Source organism: Jatropha curcas, chromosome 3 (genome assembly GCF_041381405.1).
Source record: "Jatropha curcas cultivar XTBG-Jc1 chromosome 3, XTBG_Jcur_1.0, whole genome shotgun sequence".
NCBI lineage: Eukaryota > Viridiplantae > Streptophyta > Magnoliopsida > Malpighiales > Euphorbiaceae > Jatropha > Jatropha curcas.
The window spans coordinates 5,532,106-5,543,316 of record NC_143153.1 but is presented as its reverse complement, the minus strand read 5'-3'; the positions used below and the strand labels follow the sequence as shown (position 1 = coordinate 5,543,316).

Genomic DNA, 11,211 nt, shown 5'->3' with positions numbered 1-11,211 from the left:
AATTTTCAAATTTAAATATTATAATTTTAATGGGATAAAAATTCAGAAAGTAGAAAAATGATTTGAATATTTTTATTATTTCTTTCCTTTTCTTCCAATGTCATTATCTGGGTCCACATCTACACACGTGTCCACAACGGAAATTGATACTTTTTTACATTTTAATACATAAAGTTACCAAAATTTACATTCTCTACTAAATTTTTACATTTTCCCCCACTAAATTATTAACTTTATATATCACCACCATTGACCAAATACAAGGTTAATCTTATCAATCAACTCTCATTATGTATTAACTCACCCTCCCTCTCACAAATTCACAATCACGCTCTAAAATCTCCGTGTCCAAAGCCCATGCTTCGCTAGTAAACTTTCCGGCACCCATGTGGCCCAAGTCACTCAGGTCCACTTCTCCACCGTAGATCACTATGTACTTTCCAATCCCAACCGTTGAAAATACACTTTGAGCCGTTGGTTTTTCACCGCGTATCTGTACTTGCTCCCACTTTCCAAGGGTCGGGTCGGGTCAAAGCTATGCACATCGTTCGTTTCCATACCCGCGAACCCATATACGACCCATATTTTCCCTCCGGCTACGGCCAGCCCAGGCTTGCCTCGGCCCATACAACTTTCTCCTGGTGTTGGATACTTGATCCATTTTTGTTCGACCACATCATAGGCCCATAAATCATTAAGCCGGCCGGCGACACCACAGCCGCCGAAAATGTACACGTGCCGATCATCGGAGGTGGTTGAATGGTAACTCCGGTGAGGAGGCCCGGTATGTGACATCCTACCGAGTCGAGTCTTAGCACTGAGTCGAGTCTTTTCATAGAGTCAAGTTGAGTCGGGCCGAACCAAACCCGGTTGGGGTAGAATGGGATTATAAGTGGACTTACTTGATTGAGAGAAAAAGATCAAAGCATATGGGTGAGGATTTATTTGCATTAAAAGATCAAGCTTGGGTATTAAGTTATAGCCTTTTGCCAATTGAGGTACTATTTAGTAAGTTTCACATCATTTTTCTTGATATTTTGATGGCCTTCCCGTAATAACCATTTCACTTTCCCATTTTCATCCTTATCTTCATCTTCTTCATCTCCTTCTTTTCTCCATTCATTTTCATGGTAGTTAAGCCTTAACTTCAACTTCTCTTCTCTCCAAGTAAGTAAACCTTCTTGAAGTTCATAATTGAATCATTTGGTGCTATTTTTAGAATATTCATAAGAATTCTTATTTATAGGTGAAGTGAGTTCAAAGGTAATAGAAAAAGGAAGTTAAAGAAGAGCTCAAGCTTTTTGGAGTAAAGGTTTGATATCTCTTTTCATTTACCATTTTTTTTTTTTGCATGAGAATTTGTGTGGTGTGTTGCTAATGAGACAATATTGCTTCATGTTGAGTGGGAGGACTGGTAATGGTGAGAAAACAGGGGAGAAACAGGGGAGGAAGTGAATAAATGAAGTAAATAGTGAGTTTATGCTGAAACAGGTTTTGTTGGAAATTTTACTAGTAACTTCATCTTGATTTTGACCCCATTTAATGATGGAATTAGGAAGTGTTATAGAAGAGTTATTTGTTCCTTTATGTGTTAGCTTTACATGGGTTTTTGAATCATCCAAATCGGAGTTGTATATTGAGAGATATGACCAAAAGAGTACAGACTGTGCAGGCTGGAAAACGCGACGCGCGCTCGCGAATTGCATGATGAGCTCGCGACTTGTGCCTAAAACTCACTGACTCTCATTTTGCACATTACGCGCTCGCGACTTTCATTTGCGCGCTCGCGACTTATGTTTCATGCACTTTTGGACTTCATTTTCTATGCAATTGGATTCCTTTGCTCAACTTGTATGCTTCCAATCATTTTACAACAAAAATACAACATTAGAACATGTATCAAAACAACATGCAAGCATGCAAATGATATGAAATCAAATAAACATTATGATTTATGAAGTTATGAACTATGGATATGATGTTGTGTTATATTATTGACATACCAACATTATGCTCCATTGAGGTTAGGTAGAAACCATGTAGATAAGGCTATGTCGCGACATAGGATAGCAGATCTGCACCCCATACAGTTTGATACTCCGGCTACAGGCCGTTGAGTGGATATAATTATATATGGGCCATAGCAGCCGAGCATACAGTATTCATTCAGTTTCATACAGTTTTTCTTATCACTTCGGTTTCACTATAACCTTATGGAGCCATACAGATATCTTGACATAACATTTCATGAATCATACAGTATTATAAACAGTACGAAAGATAATCAAGGTATAAGGAAAGGATCATGCTATTTGTGCTTATATGTTTAATTATTCATATGCATTTACATGCTTATTTCTATCTATGTATGTGCTTAATTGTTTTTTTATATGTTGAGATATCCACTGAGCTTTATTTGCTCAGCGAGTTACCTGTTTAACTCGCAGGTTTTGAGAGTGGACCGTAGAGAGTCAGTTTACAACTGCTGCAGTTCATCTGTAGAAGACTCAGTCTTCAGGGTAGCTACTTATTTGGATGTGTATTTTTTTTGTCTACCCTTTTTATGGCATGTACAGGGCACACAGTTGGGCCCATTTCATTTTGACACTAGTATCATGTCTTGTAAATATAAGTACATTATTATTGTAAACAACATCAGCATGATATTATATTCAATATACATTATGAGTTCAGCATGACAAGACATAAAGTCAACCAGTTTGTAGCGTCTCGGTTCGGTTCATTCGGATTTACGGGTGAACCGGGAAGGGATGTTACAAATTTTGGTATTAGAGCCCTAGGTTTAGTTTCCCCGGGCTTGCATACATAAGTCAGTATAGTGTACATGCCATGACTACCCTGATGAACTAAGCAGTTGTTGTTCTTTTAGGAGGATGTCACAGGAAGGTGAGAGCGAGTCACACGCCTCCAGAGCAGTGGAGGGTGAGGCTCCAGTAGCACCAGGTCAAGCCAGAGCAGTGGAGGGTGAGGCTCCAATAGCACCAGGTCAAGAGGTGTTGTTAAAGCAACTTGTAGATACTTTTAGACAGATTGCAGGGGTGATACCTCAAGCACCAATAGTAGTAGAAAGAGAAAGAAAGCCCCCACTAGAGAAGCTTCGAAAATATGGGGCGAAAGAATTCAGTGCTAACAAGGATGATAGTCCAGAAATAGCTGAGTATTGGTTAGATGGGACATCGAGAGTTCTGGAACAATTACAATGTACACCAGAGGACAAGTTGGTTTGTGCCACATCATTGCTCATAGATGAGGCATATACATGGTGGACTACTGTTCAGCAGAGCAGCGTATATGGCAATTCTTCTTGGATGAATTCAAGAAAAAGTTCATCACAGAGGCTTACCTTGATGCTAGAAGGAAAGAATTCTTATACCTGAGGCAGAACAGAATGTCAGTTGTCGAATATGAAAGAGAATTCACCAGGCTCAGCATGTATGGTAAGGGGATAGTGATTACAGAGGCCGAAAGGTGTAAAAAGTTTCAGGAAGGCCTGAACGATGAGATTCAAATGGGAGTGGTAGCTTCCAGATTCAGAGAGTTCTCAGCTTTGGTAGAGGCAGCTCAGGAGATAGAGCGAATTCAGGCCAGTCAGCGTACCAGACGCCAGCGGTCTCAGCAGAGGAGAGACCAAACTCAGAGTGCACCCAGTCCCTATCAGTCAGAAAGCAAGAGATTCAGAGGTGCTAGTAGTTCAGCTAGTTCTAGACCTTCCTTTAGTCGAGGCGCGGCTAGGGTTGCTAACGCACCAGCGGTATCAGTTGTGGCTAGTTCTGCTGGTGGTAGTCGAGGTTCAGGTAGAGGAACTGGTAGAGGCATCAGTAGAGGTACGGAGTCAGCCGGTTATACTTTTCCACCTTGTGAGCATTGTGGCAGACGGCATGGTGGAGATTGTTGGTTGGTGACTGGTAAATGTTGGATATGCGGAGCATCAGACCATCAGAAGAAGGATTGTCCGAAGAGGGCAAAAGTTCCTATACAGGTCATAGCAGGCAGAGGGAGAGGTGAGAGCTCCGGAGGGCAGAGACAGCAATCAGAGACTATGGACAGACCCGATACTAGAGTTCCAGCCAGGGTCTATGCTATGCGAGCTAGGGAAGATGAGGAAGCTCCAAATGTAATAGTTGGTGAGATTTCTTTATGTGATCATACAGTTTATGCTTTAATTGATCCTGGCTCATCTCATTCATACATTAGCGTACCTAAACCTTGGGTTAAAGGGTTAGAAGTTGCATATGTGAGTCAGGGTATGGTAGTTACTAATCCATTGGGCAATGTAGTAAAAACTCATACAGTGGTCGAAGGATGTCCAATTGTTATTCATGGAAAAGAGTTTCCAGGAGATCTGATGGAGTTGCCATTTAGAGAATTTGATGTTATTCTGGGTATGGATTGGCTATCCAGACATCAGGCTATAGTTGGTTGTGCAAAGAAAAGGGTGACACTATATACAACAGCAGGGGAAGAGATAATAGTAGTCGGGAAGCGGCGAGATTTTCTGGGTAATGTGATATCAGCCATGGCAGCAAAGAGATTAATTCAGAAGGGTTGTGACGCATACTTAGTATGTGCATTACAAACAGAGAAAGAAAAGTCAAAAGTGCAAGACATACCAACAGTGTGTGATTATCCAGACGTATTTCCAAAAGAGTTACCAGGGTTACCACCAAGGAGGGAAGTGGAGTTTACCATAGATGTCTATCCTGAGCAGCACTAGTATCAATTGCACCTTACAGAATGGCACCAGCAGAGCTAAAAGAGTTAAAGATTCAGCTACAGGAGTTATTGGATAAAGGCTTTATCAGACCCAGTGTATCACCTTGGGGAGCACCGGTGTTATTTGTAAAGAAGAAAGATGGATCATTCAGATTGTGCATTGACTACAGACAACTGAACAAACTGACAATCAAGAATAAGTATCCATTGCCTCGAATCGATGATTTGTTTGATCAGCTAAAAGGTGCAGGTATGTTTTCTAAGATCGACTTTAGGTCGGGATACCATCAGTTGCTGATAAAGGAAGAAGATATCGCTAAGACTGCATTCAGGACCCGATATGGTCACTATGAATTTTTAGTCATGCCATTCGGTCTCATAAATGCACCAGCGGTTTTCATGGATCTCATGAACCGCGTGTTTCATTCATATCTGGATCAGTTTGTCGTGGTGTTTATAGATGACATTTTGGTCTACTCCAAAGATAAGGTCGAACATGATAAACATTTGCGGATTGTACTTCAGACACTGAGGGATAAACAGCTGTATGCCAAGCTCAGTAAGTGTGAGTTTTGGCTGGAAGAAGTTTCTTTCTTAGGACATGTGGTGTCATCGGAGGGTATCAGAGTGGATCCTCATAAGATTGAAGCTATTGTTGATTGGAGACCACCCAGAAATGTCACAGAAGTTCGAAGTTTTCTGGGTTTAGCCGGCTATTACAGAAGGTTCGTAAAGGGATTCTCCATCATTGCATCACCTTTAACAAGATTATTGAAGAAAGCGGTTGTATTTCAATGGGATGATAGATGTCAGCAGAGTTTTGACACTTTGAAGAAAAAGTTGACTGAAGCACCAGTGTTGACCCAACCAGTGTCAGGTAAAGACTTTGAGATTTACAGTGATGCCTCTCATATTGGGTTAGGATGTGTACTCATGCAAGACAGAAAAGTGGTAGCTTATGTCTCCAGACAATTGAAGCCACATGAATTGAATTATCCAACCCATGATTTAGAACTGGCAGCCATTGTTTTCGCATTCAAAGTATGGCGGCATTATCTGTACGGTGAAAAGTGTTACATTTACACAGATCATCAGAGTTTAAAGTACTTACCGACACAAAAGGACTTGAATGCAAGACAACGGAAATGGATGCAGCTTTTGGCTAATTATGATTATGTCATTAATTACCATCCGGGCAAAGCTAATGTGGCAGCTGATGCCCTTAGCCACAAATCATTGTTTGCTTTGAGAGCAATGAGAATTAGCATGGAGTTGCAACACCAGGTAGTTATTCTAGCACAGATGCAAGTACAGCCATCTTGGGTTCAGGAAGTTGCAGAAGCACAAAAAAAAGATGCACAAACAGCACTATGGGTGAAACAAGTACAGGAAGATCATGGTGGGAAATTCAGATTGGATAACAATGGAGTTTTACTCTATGAAGACAGAGTTGTTGTACCACAGACAGGGGAGCTTAGACAAAAGATTCTGCATGAAGCTCATAACAGTCCATACACAATGCATCCAGGTAGTACCAAGATGTATCAGGATTTGAAGAAAGGTTATTGGTGGTCGGGCATGAAGAAAGATATCGGAAATGTTGTAACAAGATGTTTAACATGTCAACAAGTAAAAGCAGAACATCAACTGCCAGCTGGGTTACTTCATCCAATAACAGTGCCAACATGGAAGTGGGATCAGATCACGATGGATTTTGTTACTGGATTACCTCAGACGCAGCGGAAGCATGATGCAGTATGGGTGATCGTGGACAGATTAACTAAGTCCGCACACTTTCTACCAGTTCGGATGGACTATTCTCTGGACAAGTTAGTAGACATTTATGTTAGCGAAATAGTTCGACTACATGGAGTTCCATCATCCATTATATCAGATCGTGATCCAAGGTTTACATCGAAGTTTTGGGGTAAACTGCAGGAAGCATTAGGAACGAAATTGCATTTCAGCACTGCATTTCATCCTCAAACAGATGGCCAATCAGAGAGAGTTATTCAAATTCTAGAAGACATGCTGAGATCATGTGTCATAGAATTTGAAGGCAGTTGGGACAAATATGTACCTCTCATAGAGTTTGCCTACAACAACAGCTACCAATCAAGCATCAAGGTGGCACCATATGAAGCATTGTATGGTAGACCATGTAGGACACCTGTGTGTTGGACAGAACTGAGTGAGAAGAAGATTTTGGGTCCAGATTTGGTTAGAGAAACAGAAGAGAAAGTGGAAATCATCAGAAAACGGCTGAAAGAAGCAAGTGATCGACAGAAGTCTTATGCTGATTTAAAGAGAAAGGATATTGAGTACTCGGTTGGTGATAAAGTATTTCTGAAAGTTTCACCATGGAAAAAGATGCTAAGGTTTGGACGAAAGGGTAAGCTTAGCCCTAGGTTCATTGGTCCATACGAGATTGTTGAACGTGTAGGACCATTAGCCTATCGCTTAGCGTTACCTTCAACCTTAGATCGGATTCATAATGTCTTTCACGTATCAATGTTAAGGAGATACAGATCAGACCCATCGCATGTGTTATCAGCAGAAGAGATTGAAATTCAGCCGGATCTCACGTATGAAGAAGAACCAGTTCAGATCTTAGCCAGAGAAATTAAAGAATTACGGAACAAGAAAATAGCATTGGTAAAAGTTCTTTGGCGAAATCATAAGACAGAAGAAGCAACTTGGGAATCTGAAGACACCATGCGACAATAGTATCCACAATTGTTCACAACAGGTAAACTTCGGGACGAAGTTTTTATTTAGGAGGGGAGAATTGTGACATCCTACCGAGTCGAGTCTTAGCACTGAGTCGAGTCTTTTCATAGAGTCGAGTTGAGTGGGGCCGAACCAAACCCGGTTGGGGTAGAATGGGATTATAAGTGGACTTACTTGATTGAGAGAAAAAGATCAAAGCATATGGGTGAGGATTTATTTGCATTAAAAGATCAAGCTTGGGTATTAAGTTATAGCCTTTTGCCAATTGAGGTACTATTTAGTAAGTTTCACATCATTTTTCTTGATATTTTGATGGCCTACCCATAATAACCATTTCACTTTCCCATTTTCATCCTTATCTTCATCTTCTTCATCTCCTTCTTTTCTCCATTCATTTTCATGGTAGTTAAGCCTTAACTTCAACTTCTCTTCTCTCCAAGTAAGTAAACCTTCTTGAAGTTCATAATTGAATCATTTGGTGCTATTTTTAGAATATTCATAAGAATTCTTATTTATAGGTGAAGTGAGTTCAAAGGTAATAGAAAAAGGAAGTTAAAGAAGAGCTCAAGCTTTTTGGAGTAAAGGTTTGATATCTCTTTTCATTTACCATTTTTTTTTTTTGCATGAGAATTTGTGTGGTGTGTTGCTAATGAGACAATATTGCTTCATGTTGAGTGGGAGGACTGGTAATGGTGAGAAAACAGGGGAGAAACAGGGGAGGAAGTGAATAAATGAAGTAAATAGTGAGTTTCTGCTGAAACAGGTTTTGCTGGAAATTTTACCAGTAACTTCATCTTGATTTTGACCCCATTTAATGATGGAATTAGGAAGTGTTATAGAAGAGTTATTTGTTCCTTTATGTGTTATCTTTACATGGGTTTTTGAATCATCCAAATCGGAGTTGTATATTGAGAGATATGACCAAAAGAGTACAGACTGTGCAGGCTGGAAAACGCGACGCGCGCGCGCGAATTGCATGATGAGCTCGCGACTTGTGCCTAAAACTCACTGACTCTCATTTTGCACATTACGCGCTCGCGACTTTCATTTGCGCGCTCGCGACTTATGTTTTCATGCACTTTTGGACTTCATTTTCTATGCAATTGGATTCCTTTGCTCAACTTGTATGCTTCCAATCATTTTACAACAAAAATACAACATTAGAACATGTATCAAAACAGCATGCAAGCATGCAAATGATATGAAATCAAATAAACATTATGATTTATGAAGTTATGAACTATGGATATGATGTTGTGTTATATTATTGACATACCAACATTATGCTCCATTGAGGTTAGGTAGAAACCATGTAGATAAGGCTATGTCGCGACATAGGATAGCAGATCTGCACCCCATACAGTTTGATACTCCGGCTACAGGCCGTTGAGTGGATATAATTATATATGGGCCATAGCAGCCGAGCATACAGTATTCATCCAGTTTCATACAGTTTTTCTTATCACTTCGGTTTCACTATAACCTTATGGAGCCATACAGATATCTTGACATAACATTTCATGAATCATACAGTATTATAAACAGTACGAAAGATAATCAAGGTATAAGGAAAGGATCATGCTATATGTGCTTATATGTTTAATTATTCATATGCATTTACATGCTTATTTCTATCTATGTATGTGCTTAATTGTTTTTTTATATGTTGAGATATCCACTGAGCTTTATTTGCTCAGCGAGTTACCTGTTTAACTCGCAGGTTTTGAGAGTGGACCGTAGAGAGTCAGTTTACAACTGCTGCAGTTCATCTGTAGAAGACTCAGTCTTCAGGGTAGCTACTCATTTGGATGTGTATTTTTTTTGTCTACCCTTTTTATGGCATGTACAGGGCACACAGTTGGGCCCATTTCATTTTGACACTAGTATCATGTCTTGTAAATATAAGTACATTATTATTGTAAACAACATCAGCATGATATTATATTCAATATACATTATGAGTTCAGCATGACAAGACATAAAGTCAACCAGTTTGTAGCGTCTCGGTTCGGTTCATTCGGGTTTACGGGTGAACCGGGAAGGGATGTTACACGGCATCGCCACTAGATAGTAGCGTCCACTTACTAGTATCAGTGTCAAAAGAGTAAAGCTCATTAAGCTCCTTATGTTCATTGTCTCTGCCACCAAATACATAAATAGTTTTCCTAACTGCGGCCATTATGACGCCGACCCGCAGCGGCGGTATGTCTCCGGTGATTTGAAGGGTAGACCATGTTTGGTTTTGAGATCAAAGACGTGAAGGTCGTTGTCGACAGGGACACGTGGCGTAAACTCTTCACCAAAAGCGTAGGCCTTGTGTCCTACTAAGGTTATGGTGTGTAAGCTTCTGGCTCCAGGACTAGTCCCTTTCTGATCAAGCTGATACAAGCAGATAACAAAAAATTACTGAATTCATATTTCTTGGAAATGAATTTCAGTCAAATCAAGAAAAGGAGATTTTGGATTCAATAAAAATTGTTGGATTTAATTTTCTATTGTGGGCTTAATATGTAAAATTAAATATGTACAGCAGTCTAATTGTAAAGTCAATTTCAAATGTGTTCTTGATTGTGAATAATTGACTATTGAGGTATCAACTAATTATAGATATTAAGTGTAGAGACCATTATATAATTCCTATTTCGTTAAAGGACCGAAATAGGAATTGTACTAACGCTACAGGTATATAAAGGTCGTGGTCCCCAGAGGAGTTGAATACGATTCAGTTTTACGTTCCTTTCGTATTGCTTCCGCTAAATCGATTCTTCAATTCTCTGGAAGGCTGCAAACCTAATTTTATACATCAAGATCGACGAACAATAATGTCAGGTACGCAACCTTTTCTTATTCAATCTATCTTGTTGAATCTAGTGGTTTGCACGATCTAGGTTATTATTGAATTATTTGAGATTAATTTATAACAAGTGGTATCAGAGCCTTGTGCATAATTGCTAAATTTTAGATTGATTTTCGTATGTTTTTTTTTTATTATTTGTTTATCCTACTGTTTATGGATTGAGGGTTTTGTTTAATAATAAAAAAAAAAATTTTTTTGTTCTCACTGTTCTTCGGATTCCCCAAGAACAGATAAGAGGTTTTGAACTAACGCCATTGACGATTAGTTGTTCGTTTGGTATTTTGTTTTTTTTTTTTTCTTTGCTGGCTGGATCTTGTTTCAAAAAAAAAAAAGAAAACAAAAAAAAACCTCCATTGTTGGCGGCGGAAAGGGGCTGGAACCTGTTATTTTCCGTCCCTTATCGTTTTTGTTTTTAAGGTTAGGGATGGAAAATAACAGTTAGGTCCCTGAAAAATTTCGTATTAGGTCCTTAATTTTTTTATAACTTCAGATTAGACCCTTAAGTTTCTGTAACTTCAGATTAGGCTCCTAATTTTTCTGTAACTTCAGATTAGGCCCCTAAGTTTCTGTAATTTCAGATTAGGCCCTTAATTTTCTGTAACTTCATATTAGGTCCCTAATTTTCTGTTTTTTTTCGTATAGACCCATGGACATATATTTAATTAAATTAGACCCCCGAACTTTATTTATTCAAATTTATTTAGTCCAATTTTATAACTTAGTCTCTAATTTAGTGACTTAAAGACTAGATTATATATATATATATATTTTTTTTTTTTTTGGGCTAAATAATTTTAGATTATTGAATATTTAGACAATCAATTCATTTAATTGCAATTGTTTTGTTTTAATTACAATTAAATGATTTGATTTGTCGACTTGAGATTAAA

The 11,211-nt window shown here is 39.0% G+C and overlaps 1 pseudogene; it reads right to left on the bottom strand.

Annotated features, from left to right (window-relative positions):
* Nucleotides 1–295: 295 nt before the first annotated feature.
* Nucleotides 296–10,576, bottom strand: LOC149497397 (thiohydroximate-O-sulfate sulfur/sulfate-lyase (nitrile-forming) NSP5 pseudogene; annotated as a pseudogene).
* Between the last annotated feature and the right edge of the window lie 635 nt (nt 10,577–11,211).